Genomic DNA, 15,109 nt, shown 5'->3' with positions numbered 1-15,109 from the left:
TGTGCTTTGATGCACGAGATGAGACGAAGATTCGTACTGGGTTTGTCTCCATAAATTACTAGGGTTTCGTGATTTGGGAGACGAAGGCGAATAGCCTTCTCATGGCACATAATCTCAGCATGGTGGGGGCTTAACCAATCCATGCCGATAATCACATCGAAACTCCTAATTGATACTGGCATCAGATCTATTCGTAAGACGTGTTGGTTGAGGGTTAGGGTACATCCGATGTAGATCTCCCTAGTGGATCCGGTTTTCCCATTGGCCATTTCCACCGTATAGGTTTCATTTAGCTTCTGGGGTTGTTGTTTTAGTAAATGTTTAAACTTCTCACTTACGAAACTTCGCTCCGCTCCGGTATCAAATAAGATGCATGCATAAGTGTGGTTTAGGAGGAACGTACCGGTCACAACTGCGGGGTCCTGAACTGCATCACTCTGACCCATAGTTAGCATTCTTCCTGCTCCTCTGTTTCCTGAGTTGTTGTTGTTAGGGCAATCTCGACGGAAGTGTCCCGTCCTTCCGCACCCGAAACAGGTGTGGCTAGGCCTTGTATTGTTGCTGCCGGCATTGGTGTTGTTGTTATTGCGGTGGTTGTTGTTGTTCTGGTTGTTTCCCTGACTCTGGTTCTGAGAAGGATAAGTCCTGCAGAACCTTGCAGTGTGTCCCCTTCGGTTGCAACTGGTGCAATGGAACTCCCTACATTCTCCTTGGTGATGGAAACCGCACTTGTTGCATTTGGGAAGATTACCGGAATAGGGTCTTGAAGCATTTGAAGCAGCTGAGGCTGGAGCATGTGGTGTGGCTGGAACCGGCGCAGTGACAGCGTTAACTGCCACTGTTTGCTGCTTTTTAGAGGTCTCGGGGCCCTGACGCCCCTTTCTCTTGTTGTTCCGCCCTTTCTTGCCATCATCCTCCTTTTTCTTCTCAGTCTCCACTGGCTTCTCGCCCTTTTTGTGGTTATGATCATATAGCCTCTTTGCCAATCTCTTTGCACTGTCAAACGTTTCAGGGTTCGCAGCTATCACATTCCCTTGAATGGGGGGTGTCAGTCCCCAGATGAATCGTTCGATCTTCTTTCCTTCTGATGTGATCATACCCGGGCACAACAGAGATAGTTCGCTGAATCTCGATATGTAAGCATCGATGTTCCCATTCTGCACAGTGAGATTCCATAGTTCCTGTTCCATCTTCTGTATTTCGCCTCGGGGGCAGTACTCCGCCATTAACATTTCTTTCATTTCTGCCCAGGGAATAGAGTTGGCGACAGAGAGCGTCATAGCTTCTACGTGTCCATTCCACCAAGTGAGTGCTTGGTCCACAAAAGTGCAGGCCACGAACTTCACCTTCATCTGCTCGGGGCACTCGCATATCTCGAATACCGACTCTACCTTCTCGATCCATCGCTTTAGGGTAATCACTCCTCCAGTGCCGTTGAAAGTTCGGGGTTTGGCGTTCGCAAAATCCTTGTAGGTGCACGTTTTAGTGGGTCCTTGGTTCGTCCCGTTGTTCGAACTTCCGGATCCTTGCCCGTTACCTCCTCCGTTGTTCCCTCGGTGAAGTTGTGCCATAGCTGCTGTGACCGCAGCAGACACGGCTGCCTGGAAAGCAGTGGAGTCAACTTCGGGCGGAGTTGGTTCGGGATTCCCACGAGTAGCTGGGCGAGGCATCTTTCTGTCATGAAACGGGAAGATGTTGAGTGTACGCGGTTTCTGTGACGTTGTGATCCTACTAACTAGGCGTATGATACGAACCTAAACATTACTACCATCGAGCATACAATCATAACGTCTCAACACATATTAACTGGTAATATCATAGCAAAACACACAAAAGTTCATTAATATTATCCGCATTTAATACAAGAAAATTTGCTCGTAGGAGCATACATATGTGACACTAATCCGACAGCATAACGGCTCCATGAGTAGTGTAGTCACTTAAACATAGAGCCGGAGTACATAACATAGTTCCTAATGACCTACTATGATAAGTCTATCCCTAACCGCGATGAGCTGCGTCAGGAGGTGGTGCCGAGGTCATATGCCGAAATGTTGTGCCAGTAGCTGCGCCATCTCTGCCATGTCTCCTATAACCTCATCCCTCTCATGCTCTGCTTGCACTGCCCGAGCCTCCATAGCATACAGCTGTTGTCGCAGTGCGGCGATCTCAGCTTTGAGGGAACGGTTCTCTCTTGGGGGGTTCGCTGGTGGAGCAGGGTGATCTGGTTGTGCCTCGTCCTCGCATGGCGGGATGGGGTCCTGGTCCCCGACCTGACCTTCCTCGTCGTCGCCGTCGATTTCTCCAAATTCGTAGTCGGTGTCTACGTATTCGTCGGGTCCGACATCGTGTGCTTCACCTGGATTCTCTCCTGGCTCATCCACAAGCATCCCGTGAGCTACTAAGGCCTGATGAAACTGGATACCCTGCTGCTCCTCCTCAGGCTCCTCCTCCTCCTCTAGCCACCCGTTGTTTCCCTGATTAGGGAAGTAGGGGTCTCCAGGGTGATGAAAACCAGCCATGCTGTCTGCGCGAGTACGTAAATATGCTAACATTATTCCTAGGATGCTATGACTATTGTACAGACTAAGAAAACATTCTCTTTTTGGTGATAAAGGGTATAGTTTTAGGTTCCCTAGCCATCCCGATCTCATCAAGACGTGTGTAGTTTTACCTTGAAGAGAATGTAGTTGATCAGGCTACATTCACTCCTTCGTATCACTAAGAACAGTCCCGAATTAACCGAGATACCAGTGTTATTGTGTTTGATTCAGCGTTAGGTCCTTATCCCTAATGCAAGCAAGTGTGTTTTATTTACTTGTTTTGTTCAGAGTTATGTTAGTCCCTCTTTTTGGTTTATAGTTGCATATCAATGTATGGCTCGACATGCTAGTTCACTATAAACAAAGCTCTGATACCAACCTGTCACACCCCCGAACCAGACGGCAGAAACGTCCGGGGGCTGTCGTGACTCAATTGAATACCATAACATTGAATATATATGAAACATAACAACATTCGTCACCGTGCATTAATATAGTACAACCAGTAGCGTTTACATGTCATACATTGTTTAAACATTACATTCCCAAAAATAAATTGTTCGATTCGTACATAATCAAACTGCAAGCCATCACCGAATATGTTTTCCTTTGGTTCACTGGTTCCCTGAGAATACAAGTATTTTGAAAAACGTCAACATATGAAATGTTGGTGAGTTCATAAGAAGTGTTAGAAATCCAATGTTTGTATTGTTTGAAAACTACCAGAAAATCCGATATTTTCTGAAAAGAAAAGCTTTTGAAAATGTTGTGAAGATCCATAGGTATGCTTGTTTGTTTCTATGCTTGTAAAAAAAAATTGTTCATTTAAAATTTTATGCATTTCAAATCTGTATGTATTGAAAACCCTAGGAAAACCCGATGTTTTCCTAATTCCTTGAATTCCATGAAGTCACATCGAAAACATTGCATAGCGTGTAGTGTCAGTCCCAGGCGACGTTGGATTATTTTTGAGCATGATTATTTGCTACAAACACGCGTTACACAAACGACTTGTCTATAGTTATACTAACGATCCCGTAGGCGTCGTCCGTACTAATCACGTTATCCAATCGCCCTGACTATGTGTAGTCCCACATCCGACGAGAGAGAGGTCACGAAGACCCCGATGACTCCATTAACCGGTTGGGGATAAAAATGTACGAGGGGTCCCCGACCCGCCTCGCATGAAATGTAGACTTTACTAGCAATACCAAAGGACCCTTGGGGACCAGTAGTATACAAGCCATTGAAAGTCCATTTACGTTGTGTCGGATCGGTAAAACCCAGCACTCCGTAAAAAAAATGTCTTCGGGCCTTAAGATCAGGTCATTGGGCTAGCTAGGCTCAACGACAAGATTTTACACTTTTGGGGCCCAAAGATGGTGCGTAGACGTCTGTGCACACTCGCATGTATGATGAATTACCAAACGTTACTTGTATAAATTGTAGTATCGTAGTGTCGTAGTGTTAGTAGTTGTAGATTTCTATTGGTTCGAGACCGAGCCAATTCGTTTAACAACGACTTTTGGTATTGAAATGTATTGTATTTCGTCGATAGTCGTGGTACCATTGTTTGCATGTATTGAAATAGCCTTGAAAGTTTTCTGTTTCAGCCCCTCATTGATTGTAAAATTTACTTTTTCAACCCTTTTGTTAAATAATTTCCGGTTTGGTCCTTGAATCGATTTTCTTGACATTTTAACACCAAAAATTATTGAAATTTATATTTTTCTGCATATTTTTCAATGAAAACAGTTTAAGCCCCTGAAATTTCAGTTTTCTCGGTTATAACCCTTCTTTTCGCAACTTTGACAATTTTGGCCCAAATTGTAATATTTTTGCAATTTTGGTCCTTTTTAAATTTAAAAAGCATTTTAAACCTTTGAAAGGATTTGGAACACTTATGGTTCACTTTTTTCCAGAATAATACAGTTTTGGCCCTCCAAAATAGAAAATCTCGCATAATGGGCCTCATTGGGCCAAAAATGTCATTTTTAGCCCATTAAGCTTGGAATTTATGTTTTTAATCCCCTAAATGAGTATATTTCCAGAAATTGTTTTATTGAAACTGTTTTGGCACACCTCATCCATGAGAATTCGTGATATGCCAATTTGGACCCTTAATTTTGTATTTTTCACATTTTAGGCCCAAAATTTGTGTTTTTAACCCAAAGAAAATTGTTACTAAACCACTTAACCATTTTTCTTGAAACACTTTGTATTTAGAAATATATTTGAAGCTAAAATCATTTAACACAAGATATATCTCGGTTTTGAGGGGTTTTATGGCTAGATCCAACATTATAACACACAAATGCATACATATAAGCATGGAAATCATACAAGGCATACAAAACACATATAGATCTACACTTTCACTTGTATTCCCCCCCCCCCCCCCCCCAAAAAAAAAACTCATAAAAACAGAATATAGGGGGTATGAAGCTCACCTTGGGTGTGGTTTCGGTTTTTGGAAGAAAAGATGGAAGAAAACTTGATGATTTTTGGCCTTAGCACCTTTCCTTGGTAGATCTCGAGTTTGAGATGGTTCTAGGATGCAAGATCACGATTTTTGCATAGATTAGGAAAGGATTTTGATAACAAAAAGAATCTAAACCATAGATCCAAGCATAATCTTACCTTAGATGATGATTAACTTGCAAGATCCTCTTGAAAGCCCCTAATTTTCGAGATTTTTGGAGAGGGGAGGAAGGAGTGTTCTTAAGTGATCTAGAGAGAGTTTGAGAGATTTTTGTGGTGTGTGTGTGTGCTTGTGGCCGAGAGTGAGAGAGAGGAAGAAGTGAGGTGATCTTTGAAGTGATACTTGCATGGAAGAATGGGATATCTTGCATGGAAATCCTATGGACAATAATGATGTGGCACAACAAGTCAACTCTTCCATCTTCTTGGGCTTGTGCATTTGGGCCGAGAATTTGGAAAGAAAAGGAAAAAATTTGGGCCTTTGCCCCTTAGCCCAATATTAGTGTTAATCTTGAGTATGTTTTAAGCCTAAAAGAATGTGGTAGGATTTTCATATTTTTATTGGACTAGTTTAAGTTATTCATGTATCAAGGCTTTTAGTTCATTTCATTCTAGGTCCAACATGACCTAAAATGTTGAATTAAATAAATGTGGGTCCAATTTGAATCCAATTAGGGTTCTAAGCCCTTGATAGTCAAATTGGAAGCTTATTGGTCCATTTGGATCCAATAAGGGAGTCCTAGCCCAAAATGGACTTAAACAAGGAGTTCTAAGGTTTCCAATTGCTTGATGACTATTTGTAGTACTTGCATGATGTATTTGATTGAAGTTTTTGATTCGCATTAGCTTGAATGTATAGATTACATGACACAAAATTTCCAGTTGTGACTAACAGTCCTGAATTAACCGAGATACTAGCATTATTTTGTTTGGTTCGGCGTTATGTTCCTTGTTCCTAATGCAAGCAAAGCTGTTTTATTGTTGTATTTTACTTGTTTTGTTCAGAGTTATGTTAGTCCCTCTTTTGGTTTATAGTTGCATATCAATGTATGGTTCGATATGCTAGTTCACTATAAACAAAGCTCTGATACCAACATGTCACACCCCCGAACCAGACGGCGGAAACGTCCGGGGGCTGTTGTGACTCAATTGAATACCATCACAATGAATATACATGAAACATAACATCATACAATACCAAGCAATGGAATATTACAACTGGTAGCATTTACATTCAGTACGTTGATCCATAATATTACATGTCCAAAAGTAAATTGTTCGGTACTAATTAAAACCACAGCAAGACGTTACTGAATACATATTTCCCTTTCGATTTACCTGTTACCTGAGAATACAAGTATTTTGAAAAACGTCAACATATGAAATGTTGGTGAGTTCATAAGTAATGTTTGAAATACAGTGGTTTGTATTGTTTTGAAATCACCAGAAAATCCGATATTTTCTGAAAAGAACTTAGTATAAAAAGTGTGAAGATCCGTAAGTATGCTTGTTTGTTTCTATAAATGTGAAAGTACAATTTTTAAAACTCGGTATGTAACTCGTAGGTGTATTAATTGAAAACCCTAGGAAAACCCGATGTTTTCCTAATAGTTTGCATCAAATGATTTATGTCTTGTTATTTCGTTACGACAGGTGTATTCGTTGAGTCCCGGTGACGTTGGATTAATTATGGATCGTGAATTGTTATAAACACACATTAATGAAAATGACTAGTTTACAACCATACAAACGATCCCTTAGGCGTCGCTCGCACTATTCACTTAATCCAAACACCCGGACTTCATGTAGCCCCACAACCGAGGAGGAAAAGAGGGTGCGAAGCCCCGATATTTTCCGTGAGTCGTTCAAGGCTATCGTGAATGCGAAGGGCCCTTAGCCCGACTCGCATTTGGTGAATTCTCAACTTTACTAGCAGCACCAGAGGGCCCTTGGGGTCCAACAAAACAAAGCCTGTAAAAGTCCTTTACACGAAATTAGGTCATATAAGACCCGACTCCATGTAAGCGAGTTTCCTTCGGGCCTAAAGATCATGCCATTGGGCTAGCTAGGCCCAACAAACACGATTTGAAACTTTTGGGCCCAAAGACGGTGTATCGACGTCTGGTGTATTCTCACCTGTGTATTGACTTCCCGAATTTTCCGCGTGTGTATTGAAGTTTCGTCGTGTTAGTAATTTCGGATTCATTATTGATTCGAGACCGAATCAATTCGTTTGATAACGATTTTTGGTGTTGAAGGTGTATTATAATTTGCCGATAGTCGAGATGCTAGTATTTTAAAACATTAGGATGTTTCTTTATTGCAGCCCCTTTCTTTTGGATAATTTACACATTTAATCCTTTGTATAAAATAAATTTCTATTTTAGTCCTCAAACAATTTTTCTTGACACTTTAGTATCAAAACTTGTAGAAAAGTTATTTGTCAGCTCAAAGTTATTTGAAAAATCAGTTTTAGTCCATCAAATAAAGTTTTTCTCGGCTGAAACCCTCATTTTCGCAGTTTTTACACTTTTGGCCCAAAATAGAAATATTTTGCATCTTTGGTCCTTTTTAAATATGAAAAGCATTTTTAACCCTTGAAATGGAATTGGAGCACTATTAGTCCCCTGTTTTACAGAAAAATATAGTTTCAGCCCCTCTAATTTGAAAATCTCGCATATTGGGCTTTATTGGGCCGAAAAGTTCATTTTTGGCCCATTATGCTTAAAAATTCACATTTGAATCCTTCCAAAGAGTAAGTTTCTGGAAAATACCTTATTGAAACTGTTTTGACTCACTTCATCTATCAGAATTTGTATTTTGTCATTTTGGGCCCTTTAACTTTATATTTTTAACATTTTGACTCCAAAAATGGGATTTTTAGCCCAATGAGTTCATATTAACCAAGTTGGTTATTTCTCCAGAAATGATTTGTGTGTAATAATATGTTTAACACTTGTTTCATACATCCTAATGCAAATCTCGATTTTAAGGACCTTTTGACTAGTTTCAACACCATAATCACATATAAACATGTAAATAAGCATAGAAATCATACAAAGCATACATATACTCATAGATCTACACATTTGCTTGTATTCCCTCCCCCCCACAAAACTTATAAAAACCGAAAAATAGGGGGTATGAAGCTCACCTTTGGGTGTGGTTTCGGTTTTGGAGAAAAGATGGAAGAAAATGATGTGATTTTCGGCCTAAGCAACCTTTCCTTGGAAGATCTCGAATTTAGAGAGTTTCTAGGAGAGTGATCAAGATTTTTACATGGATTAGAAGAAGATTTTGATAAAACAAAATACCTAGATCATAGATCCAAACTTGATCTTACCTTAGGTGAAGAATTTGTAGAGATATTTTCTTGAATGCTCCTTAGATCTCGAATTTTTTGAAGAAAGAGTGAGGGGATGTTCTTCAAGACTTAGAGAGGATGAAAGGAATTTTTAGTGAGTGTATGTGTGTGTGTTCGGCCAAGAGTGAGAGAGAGGAAGAAGAATAGAGACCTTGAAGTGATGTTTGCATGGATATATGGGATAAGTTGCATGGAAGACCTTTGAATAATTATGAGGTGGCAACAAAGGTCAACTCTCCCTTTTCTTTAGGCTTGGGCCAAGATTGGAGAGGGGAGAAGAGATTTTTGGGCTTTAATGCCCCTAAGCCCATATTAGAGTTAGGTTTGATGATTGTTGGCCGTATAAAATATAAGTGTGATTTTTATACTTTGTTGGGCTAGTTTAGGTTTATTATGGTTCATAATATTTAATTTATTTCATTCTAGGCACAATATGGCCCAAAATGTTGAAATAAATGATTGTGGGTCCAATTAGAGCCCATTTAAAGGTTCTAAGACCATGATAGTCAAATTGGAAGCTTATTGGTCCAATGAGTCCAATAGGGAAGTCCTAGCCCAAAATGGACCTAACAAGAACTTCTAGGGTTTCCAATTGCTTGTTGACTATTTGTAGTACTTGTATGGTGTATTGGATTGAAGTTTTGTTGTCATAGAGGAAGCATCATACATGCTCTTAAGTTTTTGATTCTACATTTTACTTGAGTGTAGTGATTACAAGACACAAAATTTCTAGTTGTGACACCCACAGAGATACCGGAACAGTACAAACAACTTATCGAACTGCACAACGATAGAATAAGAAGACTAGGCTTCTCACCCTGGAGAACCCCCAGTCTTATTCTCCCAGAGATCGGCAAATTGCATCGTATGTGCCTCGGATTTCGAGGACTCCGTCAAGATTTTTCATTAGAAATCGTTATCTCTGCCACACATAGATAAAATGGTTGAGCAAACGCAAGGAAATAATCACTTTCAGAAATGGATCTGAGATCTGAATATCACCAGTTCGAGTGTTAGGAAAGGATGTCCGGAAGACTATCTACCGAACTCGATGCAAACACTTCGTGTCCATAGTGATACCCTTCGGATAGGACCAATACGCCCATAGCTTTCATGAGCTAAACGAATAGGGTACATCTTTCTTACTTGGATCAGTTCGTCATTTCTCCATGTAATGACTTACTTATCTACCCTTGTAGTAAGAAGAAAACCCATGGAAACATTTTCCTACAGAGGAACTTTTAGCGAAGTTCTCTAGGCACGAGTTTTGAAATTGAAGAGTCAAATTTCTATGACACACTGTTAGTAATGTGGGAAATTTTTGAGTACTCTTTCAACTTGTCAAAAACCGTTGAGCATTTGTCGACACCAGAGACGCGGACAGCCTTTCGCCAAATTCTAGGTCTTACCGACCTACTATCGTAGTTCATTTAGAACTCCTCGCAAGTTACAGAAACCCGTACGACTCTGACCCAGCAAGGGATGGCCCTTGACTGGGAAGTTAATCAAGAAAAAGAAACCTTGGAGATTCCAAGTGAGTGACCAAATTCTTTAGGAAGTCTCACTCGGGAGCGGCTTAATACGCTTCGCAAAGCGTGGAAAGCTAAATCCAATATAGTTAGGACCTCCGAGATTCTTATCAGAATCGGTCCTGTGTCTCGCACAAACTAGACCTACTCCACGAACTCAGTAACGTACATTCTACTTTTCGCGTCTTGATCGTGAAACCATACCTTTCCATCAGGACTATTGTAAGTCCACTCGTCGAGATCCTCGCCTTCGTATTTGAACCGTAGAGACCCTTGACCGAGAGGTCAAGCGGACGAAGCAGCGCCATCGCCCGATAGTGAAGGTTTGTTGGGATTCCAAACGAGAACCCGATTTCACTTAGGTGTGCTAGAACCAATCATTTAGGAAGTTTCCTCCTCACGACTCGATCATTCGTACATACTTCCTTGCTTAAATTCTAATTTCGGGATGAATTTCCCTTCAACAGGGGGATGATGTGACAACACGAAATTTCCATTCTGAACAAACCGTTTGAAGCCAATAGAAGTAGAACAGTTATAGTGAAAACTCAGATTTCGAGTATAAGTTTGGCAGTTTTCAGGATATTACACTTAAGGAGATATTAGGAGAGTGGATGCACTAGGGTTTTGTGCAACACTGTTATTCCAATACTCTAGTATATTAGAGTTCATTCCGAGAATAGAAATATTTTCTGCCAAAAATCCCAGGACTATAAATAGAAAACTGAACCAAATTGGTTCATTACTTGAATTCCAATTAGAGAAAAGCGAAAATTCTCTCTCACGGATCTTCGGGTTTTTATCCCAAATTGATCATTTTGTGTGTCTAAAGTCTTCACTTGACACCAAGCACTTGCCCGATCCTTCCTTACGATAACAGTCCGTTCAATTCTAGTCACTTACTGCAGGTGAGTTCATACCCCTTAACTAATGTTTTAAACTATTTTTAAATGTTTTATGGGTGGGATACAAGTAGAATCATGCTAGTTATTATATCAATCACATGTGATTAATAAGTAGAATTATGCTAGTTATTTCATCAATCACATGTGATTAATATATAGCATTCAAAAGATTTGGCTACTCATTAGCCGTTTTACCAAACAGTTTCCTTCAAATGATTTTTATAAAAATTTTATATGTTTTAAACTCCTTATTACATTGTACATTTTACTCTGTATATCATATTTCAAACTTATTACAATTGTGTTTCAAACAAATGTTTCTATATACTAAACTGTTTTATCAAACCCATGCCTTCAAACTGTTTTATAGATTGACATCAAGTCGATCTTTTCATAAGATAATATTTATGTTCAAATGTTTTAAAAAACTTATTTATTCTTTTATATTATAAATTGCATGCCTCTATATGTATAGTTATATAAGAAATGTTTAAAAGACTTAGGAAGGCTATCCACCCTATTTCCTTTTCGCGCTTGAGATGTGGTCTGGTGGGATATCGGGTACTCGTCCGAAGGTCGTTTAAATATTAGTTATATATCATGTGTACATATATAGTCATAAAAGGTCCTTCTAGTTCATCCCATGCCATTGGTTAGCAAGGGTATACATCCCTGTCCATACGTACTAGTTAGATTACTAGTAAACTACCATATGGGTAGTTTAGGAAGATACTAGAACAATTACTAGAACGTGATATCATACAATGAGTCAGTTGATTCATGAGTCAATATTTTCTAGAACATTACAGTACATTACTATACTTGCTAGATAGAGAGAGAACACACATTACAGCTAGCACACGTAGAACATTCCCGTACATTACACTTACATTAATACGTTAAAAAAATTGTGATCCACTGTATGGGATCATGCCTTAATTGTCATGACCCGGGTTGTTGCCAGAGTCTCTTGAAGGGAGAGCGTGAGTTTGCGTATAGATCTATACTGGATTGACTAACCTACACCTTGCTGCTAGCTACAGCGGGACCTGCAGGTATGCGGGTGCCAAACGTCATACCTTATTTTTGAGTATACGTTGTCGTTGTTACCAGTCTATAGTGTGGTGCAATTTATCACATAATGCCTTAATATAAATCCAGTTTAAGGTAATTAGTACAGCAGTAGTTCTTATAGCGCTACGTTTTAGTACTACATTAATTTTCCCTGTACATATATTTAGTGATCCTTTCACTTAAACTATAGATGTAAAAACTATATTTTGTTAATAATAGTCACACTTGGGAAAATTACACCCTTTTACAAGAGACGAACATATGGAACAGTTAAGTCTTAGTAGAAGACTACATAGAGAATCAGTTAAGTCTTGGTAGAAGACTCCCTGTTATAATAGTAGGAATCATAGGGATTTCTAGGGTTTTTCAAACGTTTATAGTTGTTTTACAAACATCTTCATACTTACAGTTCTTATACAAATTCTTACATACAAATACTTACATACAAATTAAGACACTAAAATACTTATGATCTCACTAGCTTCAAAGCTGATACTCGCTTTCAAAATTACTTGTATCCTCAGGTCATCATAGACAGGTACCGATGCAAGGAGAAAGGAAGATGGAGCTTGTTCAAGACTCATCTTTCATTTTGATTTATGTTTTAGTGTTTATCAAAATTTGATAGAACATACTTGTATAATAATTCTATTATTAATGCAATGGATGATGTTCTTGCTTGTTTACTACTTTTCATTGTTGTTATACTGTACATGACGTCCTCCGCCTTAGAACATTTCCGCCGTTCTTGGTTTTGGGGTGTGACAAAAATGCCCACAAGGTTTCCTATGGCTATGTCAATAGGTGGCAAGGAAGATACTCTCAATGACATGATGGGTTTGAGTCTACACTACTTCTTTACTTTGGAAACGTCCCTGTGAAAAAGCATTAGGAAGTTCCCATCACCTTGGATGTAAAGATAACATCTCCTATCATGTATAAAGACAGTTTATCATGTGAAATCTCCTATATCGCATAATGGTGATCTACCTTACGAATCCATCTTGCATAATGATGATCTACTCTACAAAATCCCTTATCTTGAATAGCAACTATGTACATTTTTTAGAAGACTAGAAATTGAAGTACGATACAAAATGTATATATATATATATATATATATATATATATATATATATATATATATATATATATATATTATTCCATAACGTGGGGCTGATGACATACCACACCCGCTGGGCTGCACCGGTAAGCCGGCTCGAGTTAATATACTTTATTCAACTAATAAGTTGTAAATTCTCAACCTTGTCAAAGTTGTCGTCCAAATTTCAAATGATGGACATAAATGTTAGGGTTTGAGCATTCTAACACTCTTATGGTGTACATGCAACCCTATAAACCTTTGATCTATGTTTTCTCTATTATACATGCAAACATTAACAATTCCAAGGTTTCATCCTAACTAGCATATTATGAAGCACCTATACTACAAAGTTTTAGTTAGATGACATACCTTTTGATGTAGCTTGATGTCTTCAAGCTTTAAGAGCTTAGCCCCAATAGTGTGGAAGCGTCAAATGGAATCACAAATCACCAAAACACCTTGGAAGAACTTGAGAGAATATGTATGCACACTAAAATTGGCCCACTCTTATTTTCACACAATTGTGCCAATTTTGTGAGCCAAGGACCCCTTTATATATTATGGAGGATTAGGGCTACATCCATGTAAACCCTAATACCCATGACCTTTCATTTACATAGGATCCACGAGTTAAAAGCTCCTTGGACTATCCATAAAAGCTTAGCCCAACCTAAATGAACTTGGCCCATTCCATATATATAAGAGTCCATATTTAATTAGTTACTTTTGATCACTTAATTAATTCTAAATTAATTCTTGATCAATACTAATTAAATAATATGATTCCATATTAATATATTAGAACTTATAATTTATTAATATTAATCATAAATATACTATTCTCAAAAGACTATCCATATAGATTGTGTCGGTGAAGTGCAACCCAAATGGACTATGCCGGGTCGGGTCAAGTACATACCAAATATAGTTATGGACTTAGACATTAATCCAACAGTCTCCCACTTGGATAAGTCTAAAACTATTGTTGAGTATGACTTCAAAACCTAACTGTCAATCGTAGCTCTTAAAGCCGCTGTCGAACTCTGACCTTGTGAATGATTTGTCCAATAGATAAGGGATCATATATTCCTCTATTCTAGATATCATATGGACTAAGAAATGGATTATAATCATTCTCTCTGTCCATTTGTTGTTTCCCGATTTTCGATTTATGATGACTGACTGATTGAACAAATCAAATCAGTCATGGCTTGGCCAAGCACTCACATGTGTCATCGCTAAATCATCGAGGGGCCCACAGATATCGCTTTTATCCCAAAGGTAAAAGGAATGGATAAACTTCGACTCATATGGCTTGTTCTGCTACTTGTTGAATCATACACAAAGGCACGTTTTATAACATTGAGTTACCAATGCGTTTTCGTGCAATCAATGTACTATCAACTCATAGTAACAACTCATATCTCTAGGTTTGAAGAATATAAGATATTATTGTCTCATGATCAGTCGTGATAAAATCCATGAAGTGATTCAAATGAGCACGGGTTGAATCCAATACTTAGAACTTATGAGCACTCATGAGTGTTGTAGCACCACTTTGTCCACCAACTTGGACCTCTACAAACCAACCCATGACAGTCTTGATTCATATCAACTTCCAACATATGACCGACTGTGGATGGTTTGAATAACTTAATCATTCAGGAAGAGCGACTTAGTTATTGTGGAAGTCAAAACATGCAAAGTGAAACACTAGAATAAATGAATCAAATATGGTCAAACCCTATGAATATAAATAAACAGTTTTATTTATCACCATACTGATTACTCATTATTCATTTCTTCGGTTTTATCACCTTTATACTTGAATTAAAAACACTAGTTGTCCCGTGCTCCAAGAATGTACACTATGTTTTTCTTAGAGCATTGGGTGTGGGCAACAAGATGCAACACCACCTCACATGCCACATAAGCAAGTGGTGTTATAACACCAAGTGGGGAAATGGGCAACAAGATGCAACAAGATGCAACAAGATGCAACACCAAGTTTTTGAAAATAAATAATTTTTTTCTTTTTTTTTACTATTTCGTTTTTTTTATACTTTTTTTTCATTTTATAATTTATTTTTTATTTATTTCGATTTTTT

General features: G+C 38.5%; 1 protein-coding gene across 1 annotated transcript in view; it reads right to left on the bottom strand.

Moving 5' to 3' along the window:
• The window catches only part of LOC145099260 (uncharacterized), a 43,670-nt gene that overhangs the window by 27,502 nt on the left and 1,059 nt on the right, over nt 1-15,109 (bottom strand). The gene's annotated exons all lie outside the window — the stretch shown is intronic.

This window comes from Lactuca serriola, chromosome 4 (assembly GCF_051521515.1).
Source record: "Lactuca serriola cultivar US96UC23 chromosome 4, Lser_US96UC23_V15, whole genome shotgun sequence".
Classification (NCBI taxonomy): domain Eukaryota; kingdom Viridiplantae; phylum Streptophyta; class Magnoliopsida; order Asterales; family Asteraceae; genus Lactuca; species Lactuca serriola.
Note: the sequence above shows the minus strand (reverse complement) of the source record. Positions and strands in the feature narration are given on the sequence as shown.